The following is an 18039-nucleotide window of genomic DNA, read 5'->3' as shown; positions in this document are numbered from 1 at the left end:
TGGTGCGATCTATGATGTCACTTACCGATTTGCCGTTATCGTTTTGGGGTTATGCATTAGAAGCATCTGCATTCTCTTTAAATAGGGCACCATGAAAATCTGTTGAGACGACACTATACGAACTGTGGTCTGTCAAAAGAGCAAAGTTGTCGTTTCTTAAAGTTTGGGGATGTGATGCGTATGTCAAAAAGCTTTAGCCTAAAAAGCTGGAACCCAAAGCGGAAAAGTGCATCTTCATAGGTTACCCGAAAGAGACAGTTGGGTATACCTTCTATCTCAAATCCTAGGGCAAAGTGTTTGTTGCTAAGAATGGAGCTTTTCTCAAGAAGGAGTTTCTCTCGAGAGAATTGAGTGGGAGGAAGATAGAACTTGATGAGGTTGTCGAACCTCTCATCCCTCTGGATGGTGGCGCAGGGCAAGGGGAAACCCCTGTCGTTGCGATGCCGGTTGAGGAGGAAGTTAATGATGATGATCATGAAACTCCGGATCAATTCCTGTCGAACCTCGCAGGTCGACGAGACCGCGTACTACTCCAGAGTGGTACGGTAATCCCGTCTTATCAATTATGTTGTTAGACAACAATGAGCCTGCGAATTATGAAGAAGCAATGGTGGGCCCGGATTCCAACAAATGGCTGGAGGCCATGAAGTCCGAGGTAGGATCTATGTATGAAAACAAAGTATGGACTTTGGAAGTACTACCTGAAGGCCGCAAGGCTATTCAGGACAAATGGATCTTTAAGAAGAAGACATCCGCTGATGGTAATGTGACCGTTTATAAAGCTCGACTTGTGGCAAAGGGTTTTTCACAAGTTCAAGGATTTGACTACGATGAGACATTCTCACCCATAGGGATGCTTAAGTCCGTCAGAATCATGTTAGCAATAGCTGCATTTTTCGATTATGAAATCTGGCAGATGGATGTCAAAACGGCGTTCCTTAATGGTTTCCTTAAGGAAGAGTTGTACATGATGCAACCCGAAGGTTTTGTCGATCCTAAAAATGCTAACAAAGTATGCAAGCTCCAGCGATCCATTTATGGACTGGTGCAAGCATCTCGGAGTTGGAATAAACGCTTTGATGGGGTGATCAAAGCATTTGGGTTTATAAAAGTGGTTGGAGAATCTTGTATTTACAAGAAAGCGAGTGGGAGCTCTGTGGAGTTTCTAATATTATAGGTGGATGACATATTGCTGATTGGAAACAATGTGGAGTTTTTGGAGAGCATAAAGGATTACTTGAATAAAAGTTTCCCTATGAAGGACCTAGGAGAAGCTGCTTACATTGTAGGCATTAAGATCTATAAGGATAGATCGAAATGCCAGATAGGACTTTCACAAAGTACATACCTTGATAAAGTTTCGAAGAGGTTCAAAACAGAACAATCCAAGAAGGGGTTCTTGCCAGTTTTACAAGGTACGAGATTGAGTAAGACTCAGTGCCCAGCAACTGATAAAGATAGAGAGCATATGAGCACCGTACCCTATGCTTCAGCCATAGGTTCTATCATGTATGCAATGATGTGCACTAGACCGGATGTTAGCCTGGCCATAAGTATGGCGGGCAGGTTCCAGAGTAATCCAGCAGTGGATCACTGGACGACGGTCAAGAATATCCTGAAGTACCTGAAAAGGACTAAGGAGATGTTTCTCGTGTATGGAGGTGACGAAGAGCTCGCCGTAAAAGGTTACTTCGATGCAAGCTTTGACACAGATCCGGACGACTCTAAGTCATAAAACGGATACGTATTTATTCTTAATGGGGGTGCAGTAACCTGGTGCAGTTCCAAGCAAAGCGTCGTAGCTGATTCTACATGTGAAAAGGAGTACATGGCTGCCTCGGAGGCAGCTAAGGAGGGTGTTTGGATGAAGCAGTTCATGACGGATCTTGGAGTGGTGCCGAGCACACTGAATCCAATAACCTTGTTCTGTGACAACACGGGTGCCATTGCCTTAGCAAAGGAACCACGGTTTCACAAGAAGACCAGACACATCAAACGACGCTTCAACCTCATCCGTGACTAAGTCGAAGGGGAGGACGCAAATATATGCAAAGTGCACACGGATCTGAATGTAGGAGACCCGCTGACTAAACCTCTTCCATGGGCAAAGCATGATCAACACCAGAACTGTATGGGTGTTAGATTTATTACAATGTAATTCGCATGGTGATGTGAGGGCTATATTATTGACTCTAGTGCAAGTGGGAGACTGTTGGAATTATGCCCTAGAGGCAATGATAAATAAGTTATTATTATAATTCATGTATCAAGATAATCGTTTATTATCCATGCTATAATTGTATTGAATGAAGACTTAGATACATGTGTGGATACATAGACAAAACACTGTCCCTAGCAAGCCTCTAGTTGGCTAGCCAGTTGATCAAGGATAGTCAAGGTCTTCTGACTATGTACAAGGTGTTGTTGCTTGATAATTGGATCACATCATTGGGAGAATCATGTGATGGACTAGACCCAAACTAATAGACGTAGCATGTTGATCGTGTCATTTTGTTGCTACTGTTTTCTGTGTGTCGAGTATTTATTCCTATGACCATGAGATCATATAACTCACTGACACCGGAGGAATACTTTGTGTGTATCAAACGTCACAACGTAACTGGGTGGCTATAAAGATGCTCTACAGGTATCTCCGAAGGTGTCCGTTGAGTTAGTACGGATCAAGACTGGGATTTGTCACTCCGTGTGATGGAGAGGTATCTCGGGGCCCACTCGGTAATACAACATCACACACAAGCCTTGCAAGCAATGTGACTTAGTGTAAGTTGCGGGATCTTGTATTACGGAACGAGTAAAGAGACTTGCCGGTAAACGAGATTGAAATAGGTATGCGGATACTGACGATCGAATCTCGGGCAAGTAATATATCGAAGGACAAAGGGAATGAGATACGGGATTATATGAATCCTTGGGACTGAGGTTCAAACGATAAGATCTTCGTAGAATACGTAGGATCCAATATGGGCATCCAGGTCCTGCTATTGGATATTGACCGAGGAGACCCTCGGGTCATGTCTACATAGTTCTCGAACTCGCAGGGTCTGCACACTTAAGGTTCGACGTTGTTTTATTCGTATTTGAGTTATATGGTTGGTTACCGAATGTTGTTCGGAGTCCCGGATGAGATCACGGACGTCACGAGGGTTTCTGGAATGGTCCGGAGACGAAGATAGATATATAGGATGACCTCATTTGATTACCGGAAGGTTTTCAGAATTACCGGGAATGTACCAGGAATGACGAATGGGTTCCGGATGTTCACCGGGGGGGGGGGGAGCCCACCCCGGGGAAGCCCATAGGACTTAGGGGTGCCGCACCAGCCCTTAGTGGGCTGGTGAGAAATCCCAGAGAGGCCCCTGTGCAGGGACATAGAAAATCAAAGGAGAAAAAGGGGAAGTGGGAAGGAAGGGAAGGACTCCACCTTCCAATCCTAGCTGGACTAGGATTGGAGGAGGACTCCTCCTCCCCCCATCGGCCGAACCCCTTGGGGCTCCTTGAGCCCCAAGGCAAGGCCCCTCCCCTCCCCCCTATATATACGGAGGTTTTAGGGCTGATTTGAGACAACTTTTCCATGGCAGCCCGACCACACACCTCCACGGTTTTCCCTCTAGATTGCGTTTCTACGAGCTCGGGCGGAGCCCTGCTGAGATTACATCACCACCAACCTCCGGAGCGCCGTCACGCTGCCGGAGAACTCATCTACCTCTCCGTCTCTCTTGCTGGATCAAGAAGGCCAAGATCATCGTCGAGTTGTACGTGTGCTGTACGCGAAGGTGCCGTCCGTTCGGCACTAGATCGGAGCGGATCGTGGGATGGATCGCGGGACGGTTCGTGGGACGGTTCGCGGGGCGGATCGAGGGACGTGAGGACATTCCACTACATTAACCGCGTTTATTAACGCTTCTGCTATGCGATCTACAAGGGTACGTAGATCTGAAATCCCCCTCGTAGATGGACATCACCATGATAGGTCTTCGTGCGCGTAGGAATTTTTTTGTTTCCCATGCGACGTTCCCCAACAGTAAACTCATCTGCAAGCACAAATATTAGTTTAAAGACAACCCTATGGCTCCTGCCGGTTGCTGTACCATCGACGTGCAAGTCGATATTAACTATTACAACATGATCATCTCATACATCCAATATATCACATCACATCATCGGCCATATCACATCACAAGCATACCCTGCAAAAACAAGTTAGACGTCCTCTAATTGTTGTTGCATGTTTTACGTGGTGACCATGGGTATCTAGTAGGATCGCATCTTACTTACGCAAACACCACAACGGAGATGTCTGAATTGCTATTTAACCTCTCTCCAAGGACCTCCTCGGTCAAATCCGAATCAACTAAAGTTGGAGAAACCGACACTCGCCAGTCATCTTTGAGCAACGGGGTTGCTCGTAGCAATAAAACCAGTCTCTCGTAAGCGTACGAGTAATGTCGGTCCGAGGCGCTTCGATCCAACAATACCGCGGAATCAAGAAAAGACTAAGGAGGGCAGCAAATCGCACATCACCGCCCACAAAAACTTTTTTGTTCTACTCGAGATGACATCTACGCATGAACCTAGCTCATGATGCCACTGTTGGGGAACGTCGCATGGGAAACTAAAATTTTCCTACGCACACGCAATACCTATCATGGTGATGTCCATCTACGAGAGGGGATTTCCGATCTACGTATCCTTGTAGATCGCACAACAGGAAGCATTAAGAAATGCGGTTGATGTAGTGAAACGTCCTCACGTCCCTCGATCCGCCCCGCGAACCGTCCCACGAACCGTTCCGCGATCCGTCCCACGATCCGCTCCGATCTATTGCCGAACGGACGACACCTCCGCGTTCAGCACACGTACAGCTCGACGATGATCTCGGCCTTCTTGATCCAGCAAGAGAGACAGAGAGGTAGATGAGTTCTCCGGCAGCGTGACGGCGCTCCGGAGGTTGGTGGTGATCTATCTCAACAGGGCTCCGCCCGAGCTCCGCAGAAATACGATCTAGAGGAAAAACCGTGGAGGTATGTGGTCGGGCTGCCGTTGCAAAGTTGTCTCAAATCAGCCCTAATACCTCAGTATATATAGGAGGGAGGGGGAGGGACCTGCCTTGAGGCTCAAGAGAGCCCCAAGGGGTCGGCCGAAGCAAGGGGAGGAGTCCTCCTCCTCCAATCCTAGTCCGACTAGGATTGGAAGGTGGAGTCCTTCTCCACCTTCCCACTTCCCCCTTTTTTCCTTTCTTTTGATTCATGCGCATAGGGCCTCTTGGGCTGTCCCACCAGCCCATTAAGGGCTGGTGCAGCACCCCTAAGGCCTATGGGCTTCCCCCGGGAGGGTTGCCCCCCCAGGTGAACATCCGGAACCCATTCGTCACTCCCGTTACATTCCTGGTAATGTCCGAAAACTTTCCGGTAACCAAATGAGGTCATCCTATATATCAATCTTCGTTCCTGGACCATTCCGGAAACCCTCGTGACGTCCGTGATCTCATCTGGGACTCCGAACAACATTCGGTAACCAAGCATATAACTCAAATACGCATAAAACAACGTCGAACCTTAAGTGTGCAGACCCTGCGGGTTCAAGAACTATGTAGATATGACCCGAGGGACTCCTCGGTCAATATCCAATAGCGGGACTTGGATTCCCATATTGGATCTTACATATTCTATGAAGATCTTATCGATTGAACCTCAGTGCCAAGGATTCATATAATCATGTATGTTATTCCCTTTGTCCTTCGGTATGTTACTTGCCCGAGATTCGATCGTCAGTATCCGCATACCTATTTCAATCTCGTTTATCGGCAAGTCTCTTTACTCGTTCCGTAATAGAAGATCCTATGACTTACACTAAGTCACATTGCTTGCAAGGCTTGTGTGTGATGTTGTATTATCGAGTGGGCCCCAAGATACCTCTCCGTCACACGGAGTGAGAAATCCCAGTCTTGATCCATATTAACTCAACGGACACCTTCGGAGATACCTGTAGCGCATCTTTATAGTCACCCAGTTACGTTGTGACGTTTGATACACACAAGGCATTCCTCCGGTGCCAGTGAGTTATATGAGCTCATGGTCATAGGAATAAATACTTGACACGCAGAAAACAGTAGCAACAAAATGACACGATCAACATGCTACGTTCATTAGTTTGGGTCTAGTCCATCACATGATTTACTCAATGATGTGATCCAGTTATCAAGCAACAACACCTTGTACATAGCCAGAAGACCTTGACTATCCTTGATCAACTAGCTAACCAACTAGAGGTTTGCTAGGGACAGTGTTTTGTCTATGTATCCACACATGTATCTAACTCCTCATTCAACACAATTATAGCATGGATAATAAACGATTATCTTGATATAGGAATTATAATAATAACTTATTTATCATTGCCTCTAGGGCATAATTCCAACAGTACAACCTCGGGACGTCTCCTCCTTCTTGATCCAGCAAGGGGGGAGGACAAGTTGAGGGAGAGCTCTGGTAGCATGACGGTGTGGTGGCGGTGGAGCTCGTGGTTCTCCGGCAGAGCTTTAGTAAGCACTACGGAGGAGGAGGTGTAGGAGGGGGGAGGGCTGCGCCAGGGGCAAGGGATCCAGCTCCCATGCGTGTTCCCACTATATATAGGGGTGGAGGTGGCCTTGTTTCTTGCCCTCCAAGTCCATTGGGGCATTGGCAAAGGTGGGAGGAAAGAAATCCCATCCTCTCCGTTCCCCACCGATTGTTATCCCCCTTTTTAGGGATCTTGATCTTATCCCTTCAGGATATGATCTTATTCCTGCTAATGGGAGGATCTTGGTGCGCCTTGACCAGGGGTGTGGGGCTTTGACCCCACTACCCACGTTCATGTGGGCTCCCCATGTTGGTGGTACCCACTTCGAAACCATCTAGAACCTCCCTGGTACAATACCGAAAAATCCTGTACATTTTCCGGTGGCCAAAATAGGACTTCCTATATATAAATCTTTACCTCCGAACTATTTCGGAACTCCTCGTGATGTCGGGGATCTCATCCGGGAATCCTAATAACTTTCGGTAACCACATACAATTCCCATTACAACTCTACCAGCGTCACCGAACCTTAAGTGTGTAGACCCTACGGGTTCGGGAACCATGCAGACATGACCGAGACACCTCTCTGGACAATAACCAATGGCGGGATCTGGATACCCATATTGTCTCCCACATATTCCACGATGATTTCATCGGATGAACCACAATGTCGGGGATTCAATTAATCCCGTATACAATTACCTTTATCCATCGGTATGTTACTTGCCCGAGATTTGATCGTGAGTATCCCTATACCTTGTTTAGTGTCGTTACCGACAAGTCTCTTTACTCGTTCCGTAGCACATGATATCGTGACTAACTCCTTAGTCACATTGAGCTCATTATGATGATGTATTACCGAGTGGGCCCAGAGATACCTCTCCGTCACACGGAGTGACAAATCCCACTCTCGATTCGTACCAACCCAACATACACTTTTCGGATATACCTGTAGTGCACCTTTATAGTTGCCCAGTTACGTTGTGACGTTTGATACACCCAACGCATTCCTACGGTATCCGGGAGTTGCACAATCTCATGGTCTAAGGAAAAAATACTTGACATTAGAAAAGCTCTAGCGGACGAACTACACGATCTTGTGCTATGATTAGGGTTGGGTCTTGTCCATCACATCATTCTCCTAATGATGTGATCCCGTTATCAACGACATCCAATGTCCATGGCTAGGAAACCATGACCATCTATTGATCAATGATCTAGTCAACTAGAGGCTCACTAGGGACATGGTGTGATCTATGTATTCACACATGTATTACGGTTTCCGGTTAATACAATTGTAGCATGAACAATAGACAATTATCATGAATAAGGAAATATAATAATAACCATTTTATTATTGCCTCTAGGGCATATTTCCAACACTGCCTGCATCTAGAGTATTAAGTTCATGAAGAACAGAGTAACACATTAAGTAAGATGACATGACGTAGATGAATTAACTCAAGCAATATGATGAAAACCCCATCTTTATATCCTTGATGGCAACAATGCAATACGTGCCTCGCTACCCCTACTTTGTCACTGGGTGAGGACACCGCAAGATTGAACCCAAAACTAAGCACTTGTCCCATTGCAAGAACTACCAATCTAGTTGGCCAAACCAAACCAATAATTCAAAGAGACTTGCAAAGATATGAAATCATGCATATAAGAAATTAGAAAAGACTCAAATAGTATTCACAGATAATGTGAATATAAACTCACAATTCATCGGATCTCGAGAAACACACTGCAAAAGAGTATTACATCGGATAGATCTCCATGAAGGTCATGGAGAACATGGTATTGAAGATCAAAGAGAGAGAAGAAGCCATCTAGTTACTAGTTATGGACCCGTAGGTCTGTGGTAAACTATTCATGCATCATCGGAGAGGCAACGGTGTTGATGTAGAAGCCCTCCGTGATCGAATCCCCCTCCGACAAATTATCAGAAAAGGCTCCCACACTGGGTCTCTCGAAAACAGAGGCTTCCGGTGGCGGAAAAGTATTTCTTGGTGTTGTTCTGATAATGATGGATTTTTTGGGAATTTACAGAACAAGAATTAGGGTTAGGAAACCTGTAGGGGGCCCACAAGCCAGGGGGCGCGGCCTACCCCCTGGTCACGCCTTGTAGGTTTGTGGCCTCCCGTCAGGTGCCTTGCCCCCTACTCCAAGTCTGGCAGGTCTCTTTCATTCCGGAAAAAATCATTCCGGAGATTTTATCCCATTTGGACTATGTTTAATATTCCTTATCTGAATAACCCAAAACAAGGAAAATCAAAAACTGGCACTATGCTCTAGGTTAATAGGTTAGTCCAAAAAATGATCTAAAATAACATATTAATGCATATAAAACATCCAAACAGATAATATAATAGCTTCAAACAATAAAAAATATAGATACGTTGGAGATGTATCCGCATCCCCAAGCTTAATTCCTGCTCGTCTTCGAGTAGGTAAATGATAAAAACAGAATTTTTGATGTTGAATGCTACCTAACATATTTAGCCAAATAATATTTTTTATTGTGGCATGAATATTCATATCCATAAGATTCAAAACAAAAGTCTAATATTGACATAAAACAGTAATACTTCAAGCATACTAACAAGGCAACTGTGTCTCTTTGAAATAACATGGCCTTAGAAAGTAATCCCTTCAAAATCATATAGTTTGACTATGCTCCATCCTCACCACACAAAGTATTTAAATCATGCACAACCTCGATGAAAGACAAGCAATTGTTTCACACTTTTTACGTTTTCAAACCTTTTCAACTTTCACGCAATACATGAGCGTGGGCCATGGATATAGCAATATAGTGTTGGGAAACGTAGCATAAATTCAAAATTTTCCTACGCATATTCAGATCTTCCTATAGAGAGACCAGCAATGAGAGAGGGGTAAGAGCATATTCATACCTTTGAAGATCGCTAAGCGGAAGCGTTGCTAGAACGCGGTTGATGGAGTCGTACTCGCAGCGATTCCGATCTAGTGCCGAACTACGACACCTCCGCGTTCAACACACGTGCAGCTCGGTGACGTCTCCCGCACCTTGATCCAGCAAGGAGGAGGGAGAGGTTGGGGAAGAACTCCAGCAGCACGACGGCGTGGTGTCGATGGAGAGACGAGGTCTCCCAGCAGGGCTTCGCCAAGCACCGGCAGAGAGGAGGAGGGAGAAGGGCAGGGCTGCGCCGAGAGAGAGGCAAAAGTCTGATCTCCAATGGCCAAAAGTGCCCACTATATATAGGGGGAGGGAGGAGCTGCGCCCCCTTGAGGGTTTCCCTCTCCTAGGAGGGGAGGCATCCCTAGATGGGGGCTGATGCGGCTGCCAAGGGGGGAGGAGGGGTGTGGCGCACCCCTGGTGGGCCTTAGGCCCACCTGGCTTAGGGTTTCCCCCCCTTTTCTCTCCCCCACGCATTGGGCTGAGTGGGGAGGCGTACCAGCCCACCTAGGGGCTGGTTCCCTTCCCCACTTGGCCCACCTTACCTCCCGAGGTCATTTCCCCCCTTCGGTGGACCACCGGGGCCACCGGAGGTGGCCCCGGTGGTCCCAGTACGTTATCGGTGATGCCCGAAACATTTCCGGTATCCGAAACCATCCGTCCTATATATCAATCTTTACCTCCGGACCATTCCGGAGCTCCTCGTGACGTCCGAGATCTCACCCGGGACTCCGAACAACTTTTGGTAACCTCGTATAACAATTCCCTATAACCCTAGCGTCATCGAACCTTAAGTGTGTAGACCCTACGGGTTCGGGAGACACGCAGACATGACCGAGACGCCTCTCCGGCCAATAACCATCAGCGGGGTCTGGATACCCATGGTGGCTCCCACTTGCTCCACGATGATCTCATCGGATGAACCACGATATCAAGGATTCAATCAATCTCGTATACGATTCCCTTTGTCTGTCAGTATAGAACTTGCTCGAGATTCGATCGTCGGTATACCTATACCTTGTTCAATCTCGTTACCGGTAAGTCTCTTTACTCGTTCCGTAGCACGTCATCGTGTGACTAACTCCTTAGTCACATTGAGCTCATGATGCTGTTCTACCGAATGGGCCCAGAGATACCTCTCCGTCACACGGAGTGACAAATCCCGATCTTGATTCGTACCAACCCAACAGACACTTTCGGAGGTACCCGTAGTGCACCTTTATAGTCACCCAATTACGTTGTGACGTTTGATACACCCAAAGCACTCCTACGGTATCCGAGAGTTGCACAATCTCACGGTCGAAGGAAAAGATACTTGACATTAGAAAAGCTTTAGCATACGAACAATACGATCTAGTGCTATGCTTAGGATTGGGTCTTGTCCATCACATCATTCTCCCAATGATGTGATCCCGTTATCAATGACATCTAATGTCCATGATCAGGAAAGCATGATCATCTATTGACTAACGAGCTAGCCAACTGGAGGCTTGCTAGGGACACATTGTGATCTATTTATTCACACATGTATTATTGTTTCCTATTAATACAATTATTGCATGAACAATAGATGATTATCATGAACAAGGAAATATGATAATAACCATTTTATTATTGCCTGTAGGTCATATTTCCAACAGTCTCCCACTTGCACTAGAATCAATAATCTAGTTACATTGTGATGTATCGAACACCCATAGCATTATGGTGTTGATCATGTTTTGCTCATGGAAGAGGTTTAGTCAACGGGTCTGCAATATTCAGATCCGTGTGTACTTTACAAATATCTATCACTCCACTCTGGACATGGTCCTGGATGGAGTTGTAGCGGCGTTTGATGTGCTTCGTCTTCCAGTGAAACCTGGGCTCCTTGGCTATGGCAATGGCCCCAGTGTTCTCACGGAAGAGTGTCATTGGACCCGCCGCGCTTGGAACCACTCCAAGGTCGGTGATGAGCTCCTTCATCCAAATTCCTTCATGAGCTGCTTCTAAAGCAGCTATGTACTCCGCTTCACATGTAGATGCTGCCACGACTTCTTGCTTACTGCTGCACCAGCTCACTGCCCCACCATTCAACACATATACGTATCCGGTCTGTGACTTAGAGTCATCCGGATCTCTGTCGAAGCTAGCGTCGACGTAACCCTTTACGACGAGCTCTTCGTCACCTCCATAAACGAGAAACATTTCCTTAGTCCTTTTCGGGTACTTAAGGATATTCTTGACCGCTGTCCAGTGTTCCATACCGGGATCACTTTGGTACCTCCCTACCAAGCTTATGGCAAGGTTTATATCAGGTCTGGTACACAACATGGCATACATTAGAGAGCCCACGGCTGATGCGTAGGGGATAGAACTCATCTTCTCTCTATCTGTTGTCGTGGTCGGTGACTGAGTCTCACTCAATCTCACACCTTGCAAAACTGGCAAGAACCCTTTCTTTGATTTTTCCATATTGAACTTCTTCAATATCTTGTCAAGGTATGTACTTTGCGAAAGACCTATGAGGCGTCTTGATCTATCTCTACAGATCTTGATGCCTAATATGTATGCAGCTTCTCCAAGGTCCTTCATTGAAAAACTTTTGTTCAAATAGGCCTTTATGCTCTCCAACATCTCTATATTATTCCCCATCAATAATATGTCATCCATATACAGTATGAGGAAAGCTATAGAGCTCCCACTCACTTTCTTATACAAACAGGCTTCTCCGTAAACCTGTATGAACCCAAATGCTTTAATCACCTCATTAAAGCGAATGTTCCAACTCCGAGATGCTTGCACCAGCCCATAGATGGAGCGCTGGAGCTTGCACACTTTGTTAGCATCCTTAGGGTCGACAAAACCTTCTGGTTGCATCGTATACAACTCTTCCTTAAGGTTCCCGTTAAGGAACGCTGTTTTGACGTCCATTTGCCAAATTTCATAATCATAAAAGGCGGCAATTGCTAACATGATTCGGACTGATTTCAGATTCGCTACGGGAGAGAAAGTCTCTTCGTAGTCAACTCCTTGAATTTGTCGAAAACCCTTTGCGACAAGTCGAGCTTTGTAAATGGTTACATTACCGTTTGCATCAGTCTTCTTCTTGAAGATCCATTTATTTTCTATGGCTCGCCGGTCATCGGGCAAGTCCACCAAAGTCCATACTTTGTCCTCATACATGTATCCTATCTCGGATTTCATAGCCTCAAGCCATTTGTTGGAATCCGGGCCCGCCATCGCTTCTTCATAGTTCGAAAGTTCACCGTTGTCTAACAACATGATTTCCATCACAGGGTTGCCGTACCACTCTAGTGCGGAGCGTGCCCTTGTAGACCTTCGTGGTTCAGTAGTAACTTGATCCGAAGCTTCATGATCATCATCATTAACTTCCTCTTCAGGTGGTGTAGGCGCCACATGAACAACTTCCCGCGCTGCGCTACTATCCTGTTCGAGAGGGGGTGTAATTACCTCATCAAGTTCTACCTTCCTCCCACTTACTTCTTTCGAGAGAAACTCTTTCTCTAGAAAGGATCCGTTCTTGGCAACAAAGGTTTTACCTTTGGATCTAAGATAGAAGGTATGCCCAATATTTTCCTTAGGGTATCCTATGAATATGCATTTCTCCACTTTGGGTTCGAGCTTTTCTGGTTGGAGTTTCTTCACATAAGCATCACAGCCCCAAACTTTAAGAAACGACAACTTAGGTTTCTTTCCAAACCATAGTTCATACGGTGTCGTCTCAACGGATTTAGACGATGCCCTATTTAAAGTGAATGCTGCAGTTTCTAATGCGTATCCCCAAAATGATAGCGGTAAGTCGGTAAGAAACATCATAGATCGTACCATATCTAATAAAGTGCGATTACAACGTTCAGACACTCCGTTGCATTGCGGTGTGCCAGGCGGCGTCAGTTGTGAAACGATTCCACACTTCCTTAGGTGTGTGCCAAACTCGTGACTCAAATGTTCTCCTCCACGATCAGATCGTAGACATTTAATTTTTATGTCACATTGATTCTCAACCTCACTCTGAAATTCCTTGAACTTTTCAAACGTCTCAGATTTGTGCTTCATCAAGTAGATATACCCATACCTACTCAAATCATCGGTGAGAGTGAGAACATAATGATAACCACCGCGAGCTTCAACGTTCATTGGACCACACACATCAGTATGTATTATTTCCAATAAGTCGGTTGCTCTCTCCATTATTCCTGAGAATGGAGTCTTAGTCATCTTGCCCATGAGGCATGGTTCGCATGTGTCAAATGATTCAAAGTCAAGAGACTCTAATAGTCCATCAGTATGGAGCTTCTTCATGCGCTTAACGCTGATATGACCAAGGCGGTAGTGCCACAAGTATGTGGGACTATCATTATCAACTTTACATCTTTTGGTACTCACACTATGAATATGTGTAACATGACGATCGAGATTCATCAAGAATAAACCATTCACGAGCGGAGCATGACCATAAAACATATCACTCATATAAATAGAACAACCATTATTCTCTGACTTAAATGAGTAGCCGTCTCGCATTAAGCAAGACCCTGATACAATGTTCATGCTTAAAGTTGGTACTAAATAACAATTATTAAGGTTTAAGACTAATCCCGACGGTAGATGTAGAGGTAGCGTGCCGACGGCGATCACATCGACCTTTGAACCATTCCCGACGCGCATCGTCGCCTCGTCCTTGGCCAGTCTCCGCTTATTCCGCAGTTCCTGCTTTGAGTTGCAAATGTGAGCAACAACACCGGTATAAAATACCCAGGAGCTACTACGAGCGCTGGTAAGGCACACATCAATAACATGTATATTACATATACCTTTAACGTTGCCGGCATTCTTGTCCGCTAAGTATTTAGGGCAGTTCCGCTTCCAGTGACCCTTTCCCTTGCAATAGAAGCACTCAGTCTCAGGCTTGGGTCCATTCTTTTTCTTCTTCCCGGCATCTGGCTTACCGGGCACGGCAACAGCTTTGCCGTCTTTGTTGAAGTTCTTCTTACCCTTGCCTTTCTTGAAACTAGTGGTCTTGTTGACCATCAACACTTGATGCTCTTTCTTGATTTCTACTTCTGCAGACTTGAGCATTGAGTACAACTCGGGAATGGTCTTCTCCATCCCTTGCATGTTGTAGTTAAGCACAAAGCCTTTGTAGCTTGGTGGGAGAGACTGGAGGATTCTGTCAATTATAGCATCATCCGGAAGTTCGACTCCAAGTGAAGTCAGACGACCGTGTAACCCAGACATTTTGAGTATGTGCTCACTAACAGAACTGTTCTCCTCTATCTTACAGCTAAAGAACTTGTCGGAGACTTCATATCTCTCGACACACGCATGAGCTTGAAAAACTAGCTTCAGTTCCTGGAACATCTCATATGCTCCGTGTTGCTCAAAACGCCTTTGGAGCTCCGTTTCTAAACTGTATAACATGCCACACCTAACCAGAAAGTAGTCATCACTCCACGTTTGCCAGACGTTCAGAATGTCCTGGGCTGCTGCAGCAGCGGGAGGGTCACCTAGCGGCGCATCAAGGACATAAGCCTTTTTAGCTGCTTCAAGGATGAGCTTCAAGTTGCGAACCCAGTCCGCATAGTTGCTACCATCATCTTTCAGCTTGTTTTTCTCTAGGAATGTGTTGAAATTGAGGTTGACGTTGGCCATCTAAAATATTTATAAAGATAACTTTTAGACTAAGTTCATGACAATTAAGTTCATTTAATCAGATTAAGTATGAACTCCCACTTAAATCGACATCCCTCTAGTCATCTAAGTGATACATGATCCATGTTGACTAACCCGTGTCCGATCATCACGTGAGACGGACTAGTCACCATGGTGAGCAACTCCATGCTGATCGTATTCAACCATACGACTCATGTTCGACCTTTCGGTCTCTTGTATTCGAGGTCATGTCTGTAAATGCTAAGCTCGTCGAGTCAACCTAGGTGTTTCGCGTGTGTAAATCTGACTTACACCCGTTGTATGCGAACGTTAGAATCTATCACACCCGATCATCACGTGGTGCTTCGAGACAACGATCCTTCGCAACGGTGCACACTTAGGGGAATACGTTCTCGAAATTTTAAGAGGGATCATCTTATTATTCTACCGTCGTTCTAAGCAATAAGATGTAAAACATGATAAACATCACAATGCAATCATATAGTGACATGATATGGCCATTATCATCTTCGCCCTTTCGATCTCCATCTTCACGCATCGCATGATCATCATCGTCACCGGCGTGACACCATGATCTCCATCATCGTGTCTCCGTGAAGTCGTCACGCCAACTACTACTATCACTACTACTATAGCTAACCGTTAGCAATGAAGTAAAAGTAGTAAGCACATGGCGTTGCATCTCATACAATAAATTAAGACAACTCCTATGGCTCCTGCCGGTTTTCATACTCATCGACATGCAAGTCGTGAAACCTATTACAATAACATGATCATCTCATACATCATACATGCAACATCACAACTTTGGCCATATCACATCACATGTCAAACCCTGCAAAAACAAGTTAGACGTCCTCTAATTGTTGTTGCAAGTTCTACGTGGCTGATTTGGGTTTCTAGCAAGAACGCCTTCTTACCTACGTGACAGCCACAACGATGATATGCCAAAGCTATTTACCCTTCATATGGACCCTTTTCATCAAATCCAATCCGACTAGAGTAGGAGAGACAGACACCCGCTAGCCACCTTTATGCACGGTGTGCATGTCTGTCGGTGGAACCAGTCTCACGTAAGCGGACGTGTAAAGTCGGTCCGGGCCACTTCATCCCACAATACCGCCGGAAAAGAATAAGACTAGTAGCGGCAAGCAAATTGACAAATCAGCGCCCACAACTTTTGTGTTCTACTCGTGCATAGAATCTACGCATAGAAAACCTGGCTCTGATACCACTATTGGGAAACGTAGCATAAATTCAAAATTTTCCTATGCATATTCAGATCTTCCTATGGAGAGACCAGCAACAAGAGAGGGGTAAGAGCATCTTCATACCTTTGAAGATCGCTAAGCGTAAGCATTGCTAGAACGCGGTTGATGGAGTCGTACTTGCAGCGATTCCGATCTAGTGCCGAACTACGACACCTCCGTGTTCAACACACGTGCAGCCCGGTGACGTCTCCCGCACCTTGATCCAGCAAGGAGGACGCAGAGGTTGGGGAAGAACTCCAGCAGCACGACGGCGTGGTGTCGATGGAGAGACGAGGTCTCCCGGCAGGGCTTCGCCAAGCACCGACACAGAGGATGAGGGAGAAGGGCAGGGCTGCGCCGAGAGAGAGGCAAAAATCTGATCTCCAATGGCCAAAAGTGCCCACTATATATAGGGGGAGGGAGGGGCTGCGCCCCCTTGAGGGTTTCCCTCTCCTGGGAGGGGCGGCAGCCCTTGATGGGGGCTGGTGCGGCTGCCAAGGGGGGGAGGAGGGGTGTGGCGCACCCCTGGTGGGCCTTAGGCCCACCTGGCTTAGGGTTTGCCCCCCCTTTTCTCTCCCCCACGCATTGGGCTGAGTGGGGAGGCGTACCAGCCCACCTAGGGGCTGGTTCCCTTCCCCACTTGGCCCACCTTACCTCCCGGGGTCGTTGCCCCCTTCGGTGGACCCCAGGGCCACCTCCGGTGGTCCCGGTGGTCCCGGTACGTTACCGGTGATGCCCGAAACACTTCCGGTATCCGAGACCATTCCGGAGCTCCTCGTGATGTCTGGGATCTCATTCGGGACTCCGAACAACTTTCGAGAACCTCGTATAACAATTCCCTATAACCCTAGCGTCATCGAACCTTAAGTGTGTAGACCCTACGGGTTCGGGAGACACGCAGACATGACCGAGACGCCTCTCCGGCCAATAACCATCAGCGGGGTCTGGATTCCCATGGTGGATCCCACTTGCTCCACGATGATCTCATCGGATGAACCACGATGTCAAGGATTCAATCAATCCCGTATACGATTCCCTTTGTCTGTCGGTATAGAACTTGCCCGAGATTCGATCGTCGGTATACCTATACCTTGTTCAATCTCGTTACCGGTAAGTCTCTTTACTCGTTCCGTAGCACGTCATCGTGTGACTAACTCCTTAGTCACATTGAGCTCATGATGATGTTGTACGGAGTGGGCCCAGAGATACCTCTCCGTCACACGGAGTGACAAATCCCAATCTCGATTCGTACCAACCCAACAGACACTTTCGGAGGTACCCGTAGTGCACCTTTATAATCACCCAGTTACATTGTGACGTTTGATACACCCAAAGCACTCCTACGGTATCCGGGAGTTGCACAATCTCACGGTCGAAGGAAAAGATACTTGACATTAGAAAAGCTTTAGCATACGAACAATACGATCTAGTGCTATGCTTAGGATTGAGTCTTGTCCATCAGATCATTCTCCCAATGATGTGATCCCGTTATCAATGACATCTAATGCCCATGATCAGGAAACCATGATCATCTATTGACTAACGAGCTAGCCAACTAGAGGCTTGCTAGGGACACATTGTGATCTATTT

The sequence above is a fragment of the Hordeum vulgare genome, chromosome 6H (genome assembly GCF_904849725.1).
Source record: "Hordeum vulgare subsp. vulgare chromosome 6H, MorexV3_pseudomolecules_assembly, whole genome shotgun sequence".
Taxonomy (NCBI): Eukaryota; Viridiplantae; Streptophyta; class Magnoliopsida; order Poales; family Poaceae; genus Hordeum; species Hordeum vulgare.
Note: the sequence above shows the minus strand (reverse complement) of the source record.